We start from the raw sequence: 18290 nt of genomic DNA on the forward strand, positions 1-18290 counted from the left end.
CGGGTGGGTGGAAAACTAGATCTGAGCTAAAGTAGGCATAATAAACTGATAATGGGAGACTCTGCCTGGAAAGTATACAGATATTCACTGGAAATGTGCTCCAAACTTTGCTACATCTTTGAAATTTTTTCATTCTAAACTGTTAGAGGACAAAAAAAAAAAAAAAAAAAAAGAAAAACCCACATAAGACAAAGAGTCATTTATACACTCTGGTAGCTCATTGACAGCATCGCGGCCGACCCCAGGACAATACAGGATTTACTTTCCACTGATGCGCAAATGGACAGGTCTTCATGCCGCGAGGCTGTAATTAGGGCGCCAGTTTAGAAATTTGGCACTCAATGCCAAACAGGAACAGTTTCCGCTTTGAACTGCACTCATCAAAAGACAAGATGGAACACAGGCTTTTGTCGTGATATTTTTGCACGGTAACCTGATGAAGGTCCAATTCAGCTGGCTCCGTTGTGCTTGCGCAGGCTCAGTTCTACTCAGGACAGCAGCCAGCTCACTCTGGCCTTGAAGAGAAAGAGAAAGGAGGGGCCTACTGCAGCACTTTGTTACACACGGTATATACATTCTTGATAATGACAAAAGAGGTATATAGGAACAAATACACAGCAGCACAATCCGACCGAATGTATAACAGAAGCCATTAAAGGAGACTGTTAAGGGACCATGACTAAAGCTGCTCATCCATATAGATTCATATAATCTACTGAAAGAGGAGGTCATTATAAAAGTTGGTGTACTACCTAGCGGGATAATGATGTCCCTAACAATGCATAGCTTTTAAAAAAGAACCAGAATTATTTTCTACCCACTGAATATCATTTATGAAAGAGAGAATGGTTTCTAACCTGATACACAAGCCAGTTAGGGAAATGACAATGTTATACTTTCAATTCTAACAGCAATTATTGGTAATGTGAGAACACATCATCCTATCTAGTTACCTTTTAGAAAAGGAGATGCTTTCTATAGCCATCTGAAAATGCCCATTGTTATCAAAGACGGTGTCTAGACAAGCATTTGACTTTCCTGTCATGACCCACAGCTGTCAATGTCATCTCTCTGACTTTACCTTGGTCAGATACGGTATATACAAAACACATGTCATTTCAAAGAATATTTGAAGTCTATTGTACTTTCTCTCTCTTCACATTAAATATTAACATTTATATTCTCCATGGAATGTTTTCTCTTTTTCCAAATAAACGCTATTTTAAAAATTGGGCAAAAATTTTAGAAACATCCTGCAAATCAAGGGAAAAAAAAGAAAGAAAAAAGAAAAAGAAAAAAGAAATTCGAACTCGGCTAGCTTCATGGTCATATGTTAAAATGTCATAGGCAGTTTGTTTGATGGAGAAAATGTTGGCCTAATTTTTTTCCTCAGATAAAGTTTAACAATTTGTAAGTAAGAAATGCCAGCACCTTTCAGGCTCAGGTCAGCATGGTTTAACAAAGGTTAAATTTCCCTATACCATAGCAGTAATTTTAATACATGCTAGAGGGTGAATTTTTAAAATCTTTGTGTGTAAAGACTATGTACATGTCTGTGGCGTGCGTGCACATTTATGCCATTGTCTGCATGTGTGGAAGCAGAAATCAGTCTCTAGTGTTGGTCTTCAGTTCCACTGTGCTTGAGACTGGTTCCCCTGTTTGTCCACTGCTCACATCAGTCTAGCTGGCCCAGGGGCCTGTGGGATCCTATGCTCACCTTCCTTTCTACCGTGGAGGCGCTGGATTAGAGACACTACCACACTACCACATCTGACTTTAGGTGGGCTTTCAGGATGCAAATGCAGGTCCTTGTGCTTGCATGGCAAGTGGTTTATACACATAGCCATCTCCCCCAGACCCCATGGATGGTGATTTTATTTTTAAAAAATGTGTTTGTCACAGATTAGGCATTTATTAAATTTGTTTGTTAATTTGGGTACTTACAAAAGTTATTAAGTTTAATGCTTAAATGCTTAGCCTCAAAATGATTTAATCTTATGGAATACTATTGGATGGTCTTCATGTACAGTAACTTTAGTTAGCTCTGTTCCCTTTCTAACTCCCAAAATGACAGCCTATGAAGGATTAAACTTCAGGTGCTGAATATATTGCTGCTGATAGCATTAATCAGATGTTTCTTGAGTTAAATCACTACAGGACCTTTGGTTAGCTCTAAAAAAAATAATAAAAACAGCCAACAGACTCTTTCCATTTTGTTACTTAGTTTACTTTCTCTTTTTTATGTTCTTGGCTGCCTCTGTTTTTTTCTTTTCTTTCCCTGTCTTCGTCTCTCCGTTTCCCTCTTACTTTTACCCATCTACCCATCCTTTCACAAACTCTCTCTTTCTCTTGATAATTTTAGAAACATCTACTAGTGTTTGTAGTTAAAGATATGAACCAGCACCACATTTTCATGATGGAATGATCCGTCAAGGCATCTGCAATTGTCCCATGGTGGTGTTATATCACCTATGTCAGCTACAATCAGAGGTTTCAATTGTCTGAGAAGGCAATGAAATACACACTCTGATGTTGGTGGAGACATGTAAAGTACAGTCTACAGCTTGATAGACAAAGACTTTACTTCAGTTACTGTATAAGTAGTCGAGTGTTTGCTTTTCTCTCCTAACATGAATATTAGGAGTTATAGGGCAACTTTCTTTATAATCCCATAATGCTTGTGGGGAGGGGGAGAGAGAGAGAGAGAGAGAGAGAGAGAGAGAGAGAGAGAGAGAGAGAGAGAGAGAGAGGGAGGGAGAGAGAGAGAGAGAGAGAGAGAAAAGAAGAAGAAGAAGAAGAAGAAGAAGAAGAAGAAGAAGAAGAAGAAGAAGAAGAAGAAGGAAAAAGAGGAAGAGAAGGAGGAGGAGGAGGAACTATGATGCTTAGGACCTCTCTGACTATTGCTGATTATGTCCACAGTGCTCTCAAACACAGCACATTTTGGGAATTTTTTGGAGATTTGAATGTTTTATAAAAGGATCAAGAAAACATGACAGAAGGTCTGCTAACCCCATCACAGCACATGTGGGGATAATAACAATCTGGAAACACCATAGTGACTTTCAAATCTCTCACTTGAACTCAACGTTGGCTCCATCTTGACAGATTTCCCTACTGCATTCAAGTGGTCGATATGTCACTGATCACCGTAATAGGTTATCCCTGTCATCCATTTAATACTTTTGACAAATATACTGTATGTTTCCATTCTTTATCATCTATTTGAACAGTAATTTGGGAACGCTCTTGCCATACTCAGCAATTGCTCACCGCCTGTACCCTTGTATCCATGACAATGCAGTATTGGCTGCTGATTTCAAGTGAACTGTGAACAGGGAGACCCCATGCTTCTCTCTTCTCTTCTAAATGAGCTATTAGAAGATCATGACCAAGGCCACTGGCAGAGTAAACAGGGACTGAGGAACTGGCACTAGGAGGCACCATCTGCAATGATCCAAAGCCACCCCACAGCAATCTGCTAGGCAATTATGGAGCCGGATGGGGTGTGCTTGCTGTTGAAGGCACAAAAAATAGCACAGAGACAAGTAATCGCAATGTTAGTTAATCCATTTGGCAGCAATTTAAAGTAAATCCATTCTGAATAATATCAGTGCTCCAAAGAGTTTGGATTGTCTCCTTAGAGCCCAAGATACTTTGATATCTGTTCAGCCAATGTAAGTTTCTGCAAACAGAACAAGTTGCAAAAATCATACCATTTTTTGTTTCCATTTTATTATGTAGCAGCACAGCGACATCAAGATAGTCTCTACTTTGGAGGTCATGTTGGAAGGTAGAAGTCATGGCTTCTCCCTTTCCATCTGCCATTTCTTTCTTTCTTTTTCTTTTCTTTTCTTTTCTTTTTTCTTTCTTCTTTTTTTCTTTCTTTTTTTTTTAACCAAGTTTTGGCTTTCTTCTCTTAAGTGCAGTGGAGTCTTAGGACATGATAAGATGTCTGCTCTTGGTTTGGGAGTAGAGTGTTTGTCACACAAGTGTAAGGACCTGTTCAAAATTGCTTCCTGTCGCTGTGATAAAACACTATGACTCAAAGCAAGTTGGAGAATGAAGGGGTTTCTTTCTCCTTACACTTCCAGTGACATCCTGTCACCCAGGGAAGCCAATGCAGGAACCCAGAGCTGAAAGTAAAGCAGAGACCGTAGAGGAAGTCTACTCACTGGCTGCTTCCTAGGCTTGCTTGGATAGATTTCTTATACAGCACAGGTTCATGTGCCTAAGAATGGCACTGCGCATGGGGCCCAGGGCTTGCTTCTATCATGGGACTTTCAGATGCATGCTGTGATTGGGCTTCTTGGCAAGAAGAGCTTGCAGAGAGAACAGGGATAGGACGCAAGCGGCAGATGAACAGGCTTTTTTCCAGAAGACTACACGCGCCAATGGAGAACAACTTGACTATGTACAGGCGTATTTGCATGCGCTCTCTCGGCAGTGCTCTGGTGTGGCGTTGCGTCCCGGGGCTTCGCATTAACAGCCCACTATTTCAGAGAGATAACTCGTGTCTCTTTCTTTAAGACTTGAGCGAAGCTCCAACCCTTTCTGACATTTTCTAGAATTTGCCAGTCCTGTTAGTCGTCTCCTCTGAGCACATATCTGCGCGAGTATATGCTTCCTCTGCGGGTACTCACTTCTTAGGGATAGCATTGCCCACAGTGCACAGGGCTTGCATGTCTCTGCTCTAGTGTTCCTAGCCACGCAAACCCTCTCAAAGAAACAGCACAATAGCCCTCCACCTCTTCTACTTTTCTGGATGACAAAAGGGAAAAATAAGTGACAATGGGTTAGAAGATCCCAGCATTTAAATCCGCTAAATATTTACACGATTATACTCTGTTATGAGAAAGCATGGAGGAGTTATATGGGTTGAAATGAACAGGAATAGGAGTCAGTCAGAAGTTTGGTTTTTTTTTTTAACGTCTAAACTTTACTTAATATTTGTTTTTCAAGAATAAAGGAGGTGTTTAATAGGCAAGGGGAGATGCAGGCAGGCCACTTGCAATGCTAGGGTATCTATAGCTTGCCCTACAATCCCCCTATACATTTCTGTTTAAAGTTTATGTGCACACAATATATACAGAATCTTTAGTATTGACTTTTTTCTCCTGAAAGAAATAAAACCGAGTCTTCAGAATCCTTATCTTGTGCTATAGGTATCTATGTACGGACTAAAATAAAACAGAGACATTAAGACTTGGGAGGAAGTGGCTGTAAAGAGTCTCATGATAGCTATTGGGTTAATATAGTATAACAGGAAAGGGAAGGATAAAAGAAACCAAGCCATTTGTTCATCTGACTGTATCGAGCTTCTTTCTAACGGTCCTTAAGTGTCTGTTCCTAAAGCGAATCTGAATGGAGAGTACTCTGAGCACACCGCAATGTTTTTCCCAAATGTTTCATTTTACTAATGTTTAGTCCATTTGCATGTTGAGCATCATGTTTACCAGCAACATTTAAATTGTAATGAATAAGAAATTATTGTCCTTGTCCTAAGAGTTCCAATTGGGAGCCTTGGATGACACATGTAATAAATTGTGATTCCATGTGTTAATGGCTATTTTTAAAGTATTTTAAAACCTGTTGAAGGTTGAATTAATTCGATCTTCCAAATCCACAGCTAAAATAAGAGTTATAAGTGTGGACAGACCAGGAAAACTACCTCAGACTATTGGTTTGCAGAGTTTCATTTAGAAATAGTAAAACCTAAGGCAGACTGATTAATGGCCATCAGGCTGGTCAATAACATTGAATCGATGCAAAATAAAAAGGATGCTCAAGATCAATGAGAGGCAAGACTCCCAATTATGCCTAAATCACCCTTTGTTTCAGTGCTTTACCAAAATCCACTAATTAATCTTTATTATGTGGCCTTGACAGTGGTAAGTGTCATTATCCCCAAATAACACTTTGAAGCACTAGGGCTTAGGACCTTTCCCAGAAGATGCCCAACAGCAGACGTTAGCATTAGCTTAGATCCAGGACACTCGACCAGCTTTCGAAAAGTCATCCTGGAAGCAATCTGTGGCTAAAAACCAGCAGCAGTGATGTGTGGTCAGATGAAGAAGTCAGCTCCATTCCCAGTGACCTTGAAGGGGTTAAAGTCTCTTAGCTTTGGTTTCTTCATTTATAAAAAGGGTTGACATTGTCTCTGTGAAAGGCAGTTTCGATGTGGGAATGATTTAATGCTTATAAACTCATGGATTACATTAAGGCTCAATAAACAACTATCATTATTGTTGTTAGTGTTGTTTTACTTATTTTTAGAAATAATAGCCATGAGCTAGGCAACAATAAAGAATAGGGGCAGCTAGACAATTCCCACAGTAGGATGAGAGCTGCCTCCTAAGATGGGAAGAGGTTATCCTAATAGTGGGAAACTAAGAAGGGCATGAAAGTTTACATAAAAGCCAATATGGAAGAATGACATCAAAAGTACATATAGCACCTCATAACATGAACGTGACTCAGCTCCTGCCTTCCCTCCAGCTCATTCACACTTCCCTCCACTTCAGAACACCCTTCGTTGGCTGAGTCCTCTGCTTTGTCTGTCTACTTGGAGAGCTATTTGGCATCTTCTCTATAGCTCTGATCCGCCATTGAGCTTGCTTCCCTCACTCTTTCTTCACGATTTTCCCTGCCCTCCCTAACTTCATCCCTCTGTTCTTGCCCAAAGGGTAGAGTCATGAATGGCGATGTTGTCTTCCCTGCTGCCAGCACCTCCACATAGCACCTGGCACATGGAGGGGGCCCAGTAAACATTTGTATGGTGTAACTGTTTGCTATGGATTCGACATGTTACAATCTTGACAGGGGTATTTACCCACATGAAATCACTGGGGCTGGAGGATTTAGGAGTTCTTAGGCTCATATGGCTCACAAGTCATTGTGTGATCGTCATAAGGATTCTCCTTGTCCTGATGGTGGTGGTGCATGCCTTCAATCCCAGCACTTGGGGGGCAGAGGCAGGTGGATCTTTGTGAGTTTGAGGCCAGCCTGGGCTACAGAGTGAGTTCCAGGACAGTGAAGAATACAGAGAGACCCTGCCTCAAAAAAAAAAACCCACCAACAACCAATTAACCATCCAACCAAAGGGCCCTGCCTTCCCAGAGCTTATATTCAAGTAGAATGGGCACTGGTAAGACTCCAACTGTCGCAGGCTCTGCATTGCCCTGGAGATGTTCCAGTACTTCTGAGTCACCAAAGGTCTTATAAGCCACCTCAGTTGATCCACTGGACTTGGACATCTGTTGCTGTCCTCGCTATCTGGGGTAAGTAGACATTTCTTTGCATCTCTCTCAGGAAAACTACTGTGACAATTTTCCAAAGAAGAGAGTGATAAATGTCACCTTCCCTCCCTTCACATCCTTGTTCTTTCAGGCCACTAAGAGGCACTAGCTGGGCATAAGGATACTCAAAACTAGGCATTCTAGGACAGTATTTCTCATCATGTGGGCTGTGATCCCCTTAGGGTCGCATATCAGATGTCCTGCCTATCAGATGTTTACATTACAGTTTACACCAGTAGCAAGATTATAGTTATGAAGTAGCAACAAAATTCTTTTATGGTTGGGGCTCACCACAACATGAGGAGCTGTATTAAAGGGTCACAGCATTAGGAAGGTTGAGAACCACTAATCTAAGAGGATATAACTAAGACTCCATAAACTCTTACCTTGAAATCATGATGTTCTTTTATTCTGAGCAACGGAAACCAGCTCCAGGGACAAGAAAATGTGGCGACCCAGCTACAAGGCTGGTAGGAACAGTCCCAGGAGCCCTGCTGGAGAACATAAAACAAACTCATCTCTCACACTGACAAATATCGCTGTTTCCTAATGTAAGTAGTAAGATAACTTGTGTGTGCCCTTTATTTTTATTTTATTGTATTACTTTTATTGCCATGGAAGAGTCTAAAGTGTGTCTCGGAGTACAGAGACCCTGGCATCACTCAATGATACCTTTTGCTGAGCTCACCTTTTCTCTGCCCACATCTTCTGGGAACTACAATAATTGTGTATTTCAAACAACTCTGGAGCAAGGTTTTCTCCTGCTCTCTGACCCGTTGAGAAGGAGGCACTGATGGCTGCTCTGGGAGTTGGGGTGAAAGGTTCACTTCAATAGCAGAGGTGGCTTGGACCACAAAGAGAATGGGAATAGGAGCTGACTGCAGAGGATGTCAAGTAAAGGTGGAGGGTAGGCAGCTCAACCCTCTGGTAAGAACTGGAGGGGCTGTTTAAAGGGCTTGATAAATCAGGGGCTTCTCTTGGCCACCCCTGCTACCCTCCAGGCAGGCCTGGAGACTGGAAATACTAACAGAAAAAGCAGATGAGGACACATACACACACACACACACACACACAGGAAACTTCAGGTAAATCTTTTGCCTAAGAAAATCCAAGACATGGGCCCTAGAAGTTTATAATTTATTAATCAATAATCATAGCTAGTAATCAATAATTTCTTGGTGACTAATTTCTCACCCCTTTTCATGGACATCTGTGAAAGATGGATTATGTTACATATAATCATAGATTTGACTTGCAAATCAGTCAATTATTGAAAGTGTAGTAGAGAAAATCCATAGCTTTTAAAAATGTTCTCTTTTGTACAACTATTAAATACAAGTCTAGGCAGTTTGTAAGAGATATGATACGGTAGCCTTAGTAGGTTTGGTCTTTGTTGAGAATTCATGGTTGTCCCTAAGAGTTTGCATTGGCCAGGCATGGTGGCACACTCCTTAATCCCAGCATTTGAAGAGGGGAGGAAGGTAGGTCTCTGTGAGTTCGAGGCCAGCTTGATCTACAAAATGAGCCCAGCACAGATAAGTCTACACAGAGAAATCTTGTGTGGGAAAACAAAACAAAGCAAAAAGGAGTTTGCACTGGTTTCACTCTTTTCATCACCATTTTCTCCCACCCTCATATATAATCTTCACAAAAACCCAGGGAAGTGCACAGAGTCACTACCACCATTTTCCAAATGGGAAACTGACCTTTGGGGGAAACTAAGTAGTTTGTCCAAAGTTCCTTGCTGATTAATATGTGGAAGAATTGGGATATAATAACCAACCATATTCTGAGACCATGTCTAACACAGTTCCTGGCATGTACCACCAACTGTGTAGTCAGGAGGAGGGAGTTCTACTTGTAATATTCACATTAGCCCAGGAGTATGTGAAAATCATGCAATGGTACCTAAGGAGGGGTGTTGGGTGGCTGTCTTTGAGGAGGAATCAGCGGCAAGCTTGAGGTTGACAAGGAGAGCAAGATGCAATGCATAGCACAAGGATGCTTACATTTCTTAAACGTAAAGACAAGTGGGATATGCCGTATTCTGCACCCTGAGCAAAAATAGTGTGATATTTCGATGTTAATCATAGACAGAAAATGCAGCATTCAAACACCCTCTTGAAAAGCTTCAACTTTGGCAGAATGGGGCCTCGAACTAAGCCAATGACATGGTACAGATAGAGGAGAAGACCAAACAAGGCCAGCCCAACCAACTCAAGGATAGATTGCACAGCACAGAGCATGCAGGTAACACTCAAGGGTAACCCCAGGGTTTCAATTCGGAAGCACGGCATTTAGCATGATGCATCGTTTTGACTGTTCTGTAGCAGAGCCAGTTGGAAGCTGATAGGTTCAATTTGGAATCTGTGAGGTGTGGATGTTTGTCTCCTCAGCACCAGAGAAAGACAAGATAAGGGGCTCCAAGTGCAGCAAAAATAAGGAGCCTTCTATGTTTGCACTCGCAATTACTGTCAGTAGTTACCATGTGTATTCAGTTCTCAGAAAATGTCCATATTGCTGAAACTACATCTACTTCTTAAAAATCAGATGGGAAAATAAACCCAGAGAAGGGAAACAGCCTTTAAATATAAGTAAACAAATAGTTCTAATTTAAATATAAGCAAGAGAAAAGTTTAAAAATAATCACAACTCACCCCTCAAAGAGCCACAGCAAGGAAAATGCATTTTGTCATCGTGGGGTGTCATTGAAGTGTTCCAAAAGCAGAATTCTCCAAAAAAGTAATGCAGGTGTCTAGGTCAAATGCAAATGGAGAGATATGCAAATTGAGATATACTTGACTACAAAATCAGATGCTTAAAAACATTTCAGGAAAGTGAAGTTTTAGTCTCAGAAAATTCACCCGGCCCTCATTATAATATGTTTCCCATTTGCGCCTTTCATTCAGCATGCTAAATGCATGATGGGGCTCCAGTTAAGTAGATTTAGAAGCTGATTATACTGCATTAAATGTATTCACTTCAATTTTAGCAAGATTTTTCCCCTTAAAAGGATTACAAAACCAAAAAAAAAAAAAATTAGAAAGTGAGACAAAAAAATAAAATACCCTTTGCTGAGGCTCTCACCAAATCAGCGAAAAGACGGCTTCATAATATCGTATAAGAACACACACTCCCACTTATCTGATTTATGTAATTACATATACATTTCAGTTTTGTTCATTGCCTTAACCCTGCTCGTGACATCTCTGTACACATGATTAGTTCATCCCCAAGGTTGCTTTTCTCTCAAAATATCCATTTTTTGTTATCATTTTCTTCTTACCCTTTTAGAATATGTGATATAGTCAGTAGTTGTGAGGCAGTAGGGATCAGAGAGAAACTCATAAAGGTGTGGAAGAATGGGAGCTAATGTTGGCTCTGCCATTAAGAACGATGTCATTGATCTGATCCTTAATTTCCTGATATCTAACAGGAGTGACACGGAGTTATCTCTAAGACCCCAAACAGCTGATTTGGGGAGGTGGTGGAATGCCATCAGTCCACCCTGCCTTCAATTACTCTCTATTTAATAGTGGGGCAATACAGTGTGTAACTCTACGAGTGGGCTCACAGGGCTGCCATGTGAACGAGGCTTGTCTCAATGTGACCATGTTCACTTTATCTGTTCTGCCTTCTTTTAACAATAGCTTCCTGGTCTTCCAGAAAAAATTATGTAACTAAAACCAACGTGGCTTTTCTTTACTGTTGTTTTGACCAGAGAACTAGCCTCTGGCAGTCAGGTGTTGTTTAAGCAGACATGGGCAACTCGAATGCTGATGGTTCTATCCGCACACTAATTAACCTCTGCTGCGTGTCCCATCAGCATTTTCTCGCCTTGCTTCTCAGACGGGATGATGCCTCTTCCTGCAGTCCACCCTGTCTTCTCAGTTAACATCAGGAAGACACCCTCAATGTTTATCTCTCCCTCCCTAAATTGGTTGACATAAGTACATGGACGGCATCTATTCTTTGTTGGAACCCCCATACATACCACTTTTTATATATTTTAAAGGCATCAGTTAGTAAGGCTGAATCTACAACAATGTAGGAATTCCTTTCCCACAAGCTTTAGGATGGGAACCACATACCAGAAATGAGGCCTAACACCTAATGTAGCAATTGCCCTACACAGGATACAATGTGGGCTATTCCCCGACTGGCATCTCCTGCTTCCTTTTAAATTTACTAATCCTGTATCTTGAGGTAAACTTCCCACTTGCAGGTTTTTCCACTGGACAGAGATGACTCCGTGATCCCCCAGGATCAGTGAGGAGCAATTGGCAATTAATGAGCTTTTCCCAGCTCCAGTTTACTCTCTGCTTTTCAATTGCTATTTGTTGTTGTTGTTCTTTCCTCAAAATCAACTAATATGTTGATCAAAGGCATTTCCAAGAGTGTAATGTGTAAACTCCTGACTTAGAGTGAACAGCAGGTTTTCCTTCATACTTTTGTTTTACCTCTTTTGATTTGTCAGTATGTATACAATGTAAAGATTTAGCATGAATTATTAATTATAGATGTGTCTACATGTGTACAGCTTTAGATAAGAATTTTTCTGATACTACCTCCTACCTATTGTGAGAAGGCCTTGATGTTGCCTCTTGACTCTTATGTTACTATTGTCTATAATTTACTTGGCTTTCATGTATATAACCAAATATTACACTGGGTATTTCTTTTGTTAAAGATTTAATTTTCTTTTTGCCTTTAGGACCATGTTGAACATTTCTTATGAGGCAGACCTGCTAGTGACTTATGGGAACGTTTCATGTGTGAAATAGCTATTTTATTTTTATTTTTAAAGAAATGTTCTCTCTGATCATATTTTAGGATTGACAGTCTTTGTTTGCTTGCTTGTTTTCTTCAGTAATTTAAAAAAATGCTTGTCAATTTCTTCTCACTGTGTCATTCTTTTCCCTTGGTTCCTTACAAGACTTTAAAAAACTGATATTAGAGTTCTGGTGTACAGTGTTCACAAGAGGCGCCTGTGTTAAGGGTCTAGTCCCTACAGGGGCACTTTTATGAATGGTAGGTAATATCTTTAAAGGGCAGACCCTTAGGGACTTGGAGGGCATGGCACCAGAGGGGAATGTGACACTGACACTCTTCCTTCTGTTTCCCGACTTCAAAGGAGCACAGGCTTTCTCTGCCACCCAGTCTTAGCCATTGCTATTCGGCAGCCCCAGCAGAGACCCAAAGCTCTGGCTTCTATGGTGCTTGCTTGGTTCTTTCCGATCTTAGAAGGACACTGCAGAAACTGTAAGCTTAACAATCCCCACCTCTATAATAATCCCAGGCGTCCTGGTACAGTCTCAGGCCTCGCTAACACAATTGTCGTGGAGCAGTGGGTGGTCATGTGCCTTGCTGTGATTCTTTTTATGTTTCCTGTATTGAGATTCATTGAGCTTTCTAGGCCAACCTGAGTTTTTAATGTAAGGTTTGGGGGTTAATACTAGGGTAGTACCCAGGGACTTACACCTGATAGGCGAGCACTGTGCTGAGCGTTTGTGTCCCAAGCTGAAGCTTTGTAGATCTACAGATTTATGCTTTTCACCAAATTCTGAAAACTTTCACTCTCTGTTTCACCAAATGTGTCTTTCGACTACCTGCTCCTCAAAGATAGGAACACACTTACTTATATCAGTCTGTGGAGGTTGTACTGGAGATCACTGCTTTCTTCTCTTTATCTCTCTCTAAAAATTTTCTTCTCATTTAATTTTGAGACATGCCTTTGATGTCACTAATTTTTTTAAAAAATCTAACTCCAGTCATTTTCTTTCTTCAGATACTATTTTCCATTGTAAATATTTTATAGGGAGTTTTACATTTATGTAGCTAATTAAATACATAGGACACAACTCATCCCATGGATTCTTATCTCAAAACCTCTGCCAAGCCTGGGTTGGTTTCGATGAATGGATAATCCCACACTTTAGGAACAAGTAATTCCTTGGACACTGGCATGGTGACAATGAAACTGGCATGCCTATGCAAGAGGCACTATGAACCTCTTGCAGAGTAGGTTGACCCCTTTGGTTCTTGAATTTAAGATTTCTTACTAGGATTAGAACCATACTCAGTCTGATGAATGTGTCCTTCTGCTCAGCCATGCTCCCTTCAGTGTCTCCTGTGCCCCCTGGTCTTCTGTGTGACTAGTGAGTAGAGCAGTATTCCTAGATCTGTGTAGATGCTGAGTAACCTGGGCACTAACCCTTGTAAGTGGTTTCCCCTAGGGTTGCTTAGTTTCTTCATATGCTTGCAGGATGTCAAGAGAGAGCATCCCTGGTTCTCTAGAATCTTTTTTATGTGGATCCTACTTTGGTCCATTGCTCAGTCCTAAAAACTCTAGCTACTTTGTGGTTTTTTTTTTCCATGCACTTATATCTCCTCGACTCAGTGATTCTGTCTAATACTACAGGGCCCATTTACTACAAGTAGGCTATGAAACTTTCTCCTGATCCTACACTCAAGCAATCGTAGGATTCAGATTGTTTCCTGTTTTTCAGAGGCTACTCTTCTCCATTGCCCGGTGCCAAGTGTCTCAGGAAGCTTTGTTTCACACATTGAATGCTTTTTGCCGTTGTTTGGGAGGCAGAAAGAGAAACCTATTGGCACGAGAGGGAAATGACAGTATGCTCATAGCACAGAGGAAGCAGAAGTTGAATGTGCAAAAGACAAAAAGGCTCCAGGCAACGCATGCCTTCTAAATGACACATGTAAGTAGGTGACGAAAGGCTGAGAAAGAAGGCAGTAGAAAAAAAAACTACAAAAAAAAAAAAAAAAGCTAAAGGCAATTTTAATTTCCCAAGATCAAAAAATAATGGGAACTGCATAGATGTAGGTTACTAGTTATGGTTAGCAACTTATGATTAGCAATTTACTAGTTATGGTTAACAAACTCATAGATGGACAGACAGGTAGACAAAAAAATGAATAGCATTCACAGCATGCTTAGGTAGCCCCACTTCAAGCATTATCAAGTACAGCCTCACAAATTAAAACCATATACAATTAGAGTTAAATTAAAACTTTGCCAAGATGTTATGAGAGGCACGTTTTGAGATCACTAATGGCACACTATGGTATCAGGATCACTGGGATTTTCAATGACAGGTTAAGATGGGAATGTTTCTAGGAGTTCACCACGATGTAAAACCATGACATATGTGCACATTGGGAAATACACTTTACATCTGACTCTTTTCACACTGCTTAGCAGTCTTCCTGCTGTAACTCCCCAGCCCAGAACAAATAGAACCTTTAAAATTAATCCTGCTGTTTCTTCTGCATGAGTCTACGAGCACCCTGAGGGGAGTGCTGGAGAGAGCATGCGCAGCACAGCTCCAGCCTACCAGGGAATTGCTCATGAACTCTCGGTGACCCTGGCCATGTCCTCCTGCCTTTTTGTCTTTATTTCTAGCTCATTCTGTCAGTGATACCATCCAACCTTGTGGCTCTAATACCAACTTTATATTAAAGCGTGTCTTGTGCTAATCTCTCTCCCCTGACTGTGACAGCAAACAGTCCCCTTCAGTCTCTACTTGGAAGCCGAACGCACATCTCAACCTTACCATGTGCAGATCTAGATGGAGTGTCTGGCCCAGTCCATGCTTGTTCTCCTCAGTAATGGCAGACTGAATCCTTATATGTGCTCAGGGCCAACACATGGGTGGGGGGGAGGTAAGGGGGCGGGTAACTCAATTATTTTCTTTTAACTCACATTCCACATTGAGTACACCAGAAATCCCTCTGGTCCCTGACCCCCTCTCACCATCTATGTGGCTACACAAGTCAGTGAACATCTGGCCTGGCTTATTTGAATGCCCTGCAACGTGTCTCCTTGATTTCATCCTTGTCCTCTAACAACCTAGGAAAGGATAACTAGTGCTCTTATTATAAAAAGTGGCAGATGATGCCCATCAACCCTCCAACATCCTCCAATAGTTTTGTTCTCACTTAGAGCATATGCAAATCCTCTTCCAGTGACCTAAAGGGATTAAGAATAAACCTCTTATCACTATTTGGATACTGCCTTCTCTAATAGCCTTGCCGGTAGAATATAATATGAGCCACAGGAGGGGCAGAATACAGGGTTAAATTTTTAAGTAGTCACATTTAAAAAAAAAAATCCAAAAGAACAGATGCAGTTAATTTTAATATCTGAGTTTATTTGAGACAATATATCCAAAATATTATCTTCCCAGCATGTAGTCAGAAAAACATTACATATGTCATATTTTATATTCTGTTTTTATCCTGAAATCTGGGGTGGGGCTTCCAGTTAAAATACACCTCAGCTCAAAACAGCCGACAGTGAAAATGCAAGGAAGCCACATGTGGTCACTGGTCAGCCAACTGGACAATGCATTTCTATTTGTTTTCCACCAATTACTTTCACTATACCAGGCATGTCATATATCTATTTTCCACAGCTCTTGTCCTTCTGTTTGGAATACTCTTTATAGTTCCTTATGGGTACCTTTCACCTCTTTCAAAATGTTCTCCAAATGTTTTATTTTCAGTGAAATTATCCCCTTATATAATACTCAAAATTACGCCTTCCAACAATAAAGTTCCCTACACAATGTTTGACTTATTTCCCTCCACCATATTTAATATGTTCTAACAAATTACATAATATAAAATATATCTATAAAACAGTCGTGCATTCTGTTTCCTGAATTTCAGTCTGATACCATGCCTCCATCCAACTGACTTGTGGGAAATTCATTATCACTGAAGTTTCTTTCTCCTCTTCCTATTCCAGGATTGTGGGACTGTCCCACAAACCATCATTCATCATGCATGAAGGAAGTCCTGCCCAACCTTCCAGTGGCTCTGCTCTCACCCTCCCTATGCAGGAAAATGGGAGACACTGTCTTCATTTTTGATAATTCCTCCGAGTGTCTTCATATGTCCTTTCCCAGTGAGTAACGACATTGTCTCCATAATTTTCTTTGGGTATATATGCCTAGTGACTTTAATTTTAGAAATAAAAATCCTGAATGTCTGAAAGAGGTGAGGACTAGCCAAGACAGTTGTGAAGGATGATGAAGGATTTATAAGCAAGCCTTTTAATAGAAACCCCAAGCTTGCGGCCTGACTGTCTCCTTAGGTTTGGTGGGGAGAATCAGGAGCAAAAAATGATTAAGACAGGTTCCATTACTATTACCTCAAACTTTTCACATTGCTATAATATGACTTTTGAAACATTCCAAAGAAGGTATTTTATAGTTCATATTTTCTTTATCATAAATAAAAATTCAAAACAAAAAGTATGAGCTTCTGGTTTTGGGGAAGGGGCTATCAGGATAGAAAGATTTATCCATGGCAAATTTTGAAAGAAACTGTAATGCTGGAGAAAATATCAAGAAAAAGCTATGCAAAGGAAAAGTTAGTTTGCTATATAGAGCAGAAGCTTGCAGGACCCAGAAAAGTGAAGTTTAGGAAAAGAATGGGAAATCAATTAGATTCGTAGGTTGGGAGTGGGAGTAGAGAGAAGACCATTGATGAGAGGTCATGCCACTGTGAGAATTTCATGAAGATGTGCTGAGATGGACAGTGTACCTTCCCTTGGTTTTGAAAGCAACTGGCTGGCTTGAGAACCTGAGATGTTATGCACTAAATGCCATCACGGGGAATAAAAGTGACCTTCTCTGGATGCCTCCTCAGTGCCAGGTTCTCTTCTTCATTTTCACAGTAGTGTAATGAAGTAGGGTGTATCAATCTCATTTGTCAAAGGAGGAAGCAGGCTGGAATAATTGAATGTTTTGACAGAATCTCACAGCTACAAAGTGATGAACTCAGGATGAGAAGGTATGTACATCACTAACCGTAGATTCTGGACTCTTGTTTGGCCATTTCCCTGGTTCTCTGCCTTTGAGAGAATCATGTGATTTTCCTTACTGTTCCCCATAATTCGTTGCAACACTGGAACTCTGGCCACATTTCTAAAGTCTTATTTTTCACCTGCTTTGTACCTAATACTATGTTCCACACAGGCTAACATTAGCCACTTGGTGAGTTAGTGCGGAGAGCCCTCAGGACAGGTATTCATGTATCCAGCATCTTAGTTGCCCAAACTGCAAAATTTGACAATTGCAGCTTGTATTCATCTTGTAAAGACTTCTCATTACAAAATCAAATGTGCAGAGCCGTCCAGCAGCGTGACCTGATAAAGACAAGGTTCCCACACAGGGCACTATATGCTAATCAGTCAAGGGAAAACCAATGGATTCTGAAGAAATTGAACATATGCATGAAAAACGTTTCTAATTTTTGTATTATTAAGATTTTATAAGATATGTAATGATTCTTTGGCATACTTTGTTACAGGGCTCGTTATAAAATCTGCAAAAAGGGATTAAAATAAATCTCAGATGTCAACACAATCTCCGGGGCAATTCTTCACTAGGCCAAATGATGCCATCCACAGCTGCATTATCTATGAGGCTGAGAATGGCTAATGAAGCGTCTGTATTGTGATAGGTCGTAGGCCATGCCTAATGACCGGTTCTGTCTTCTCAGCCAAAGGCTGCACCTAGCCACTCCTACAGTGACAGTGACAGCTCAGATTTTACAGGATAAGGCTGACATTGAAAACTCATTGTCGCTTGGCCCAGAAGACTTTTAACTTCACCAAGTCACTGGGTCGAATTGACAATAATCCCAACATCAAAGTCAGTTCCCCGAGAACAAAGATCTTTTTCTAAAGCCCCCATTTATTCCAGGTACATAGACAGACTCTTGACACTCAGCAACAATAAACATGCATATGTATACATACATAATATGTACATACATATGTTTAGCTAAGTTTAAGTATTAAAATTTGCTTATATAACTCTAATACATCCATGTACCCCCAGTCATCCCTCTGCTCAAGCCATATGGGTAGATGGTCTATGAAAAACATTTGAAAATATGACTTTTAAAAATTCCCTCCCAGCTCTTGAATTCAGTGACTTGTTTATTCTGCTACTTTCAGCCTCC

The 18290-nt window shown here is 40.6% G+C and overlaps 1 long non-coding RNA gene across 2 annotated transcripts in view; it reads right to left on the reverse strand.

Annotated features, from left to right (window-relative positions):
* Window positions 1-248: 248 nt before the first annotated feature.
* Window positions 249-18290, reverse strand: part of LOC311595415 — a 65196-nt gene continuing 47154 nt past the window's right edge. For both annotated transcript variants that reach the window (XR_014778434.1, XR_014778435.1), the window contains exons 4-6: window positions 9953-10050; window positions 7682-7789; window positions 249-515 (exon numbers count right to left, since the gene is read on the reverse strand). This is a non-coding gene — a long non-coding RNA (uncharacterized lncRNA). The remainder of the gene's footprint in view (window positions 516-7681; window positions 7790-9952; window positions 10051-18290) is intronic.

The sequence above is a fragment of the Acomys minous genome, assembly GCF_964271855.1.
Source record: "Acomys minous genome assembly, chromosome: 4".
NCBI classification, from domain to species: Eukaryota; Metazoa; Chordata; class Mammalia; order Rodentia; family Muridae; genus Acomys; species Acomys minous.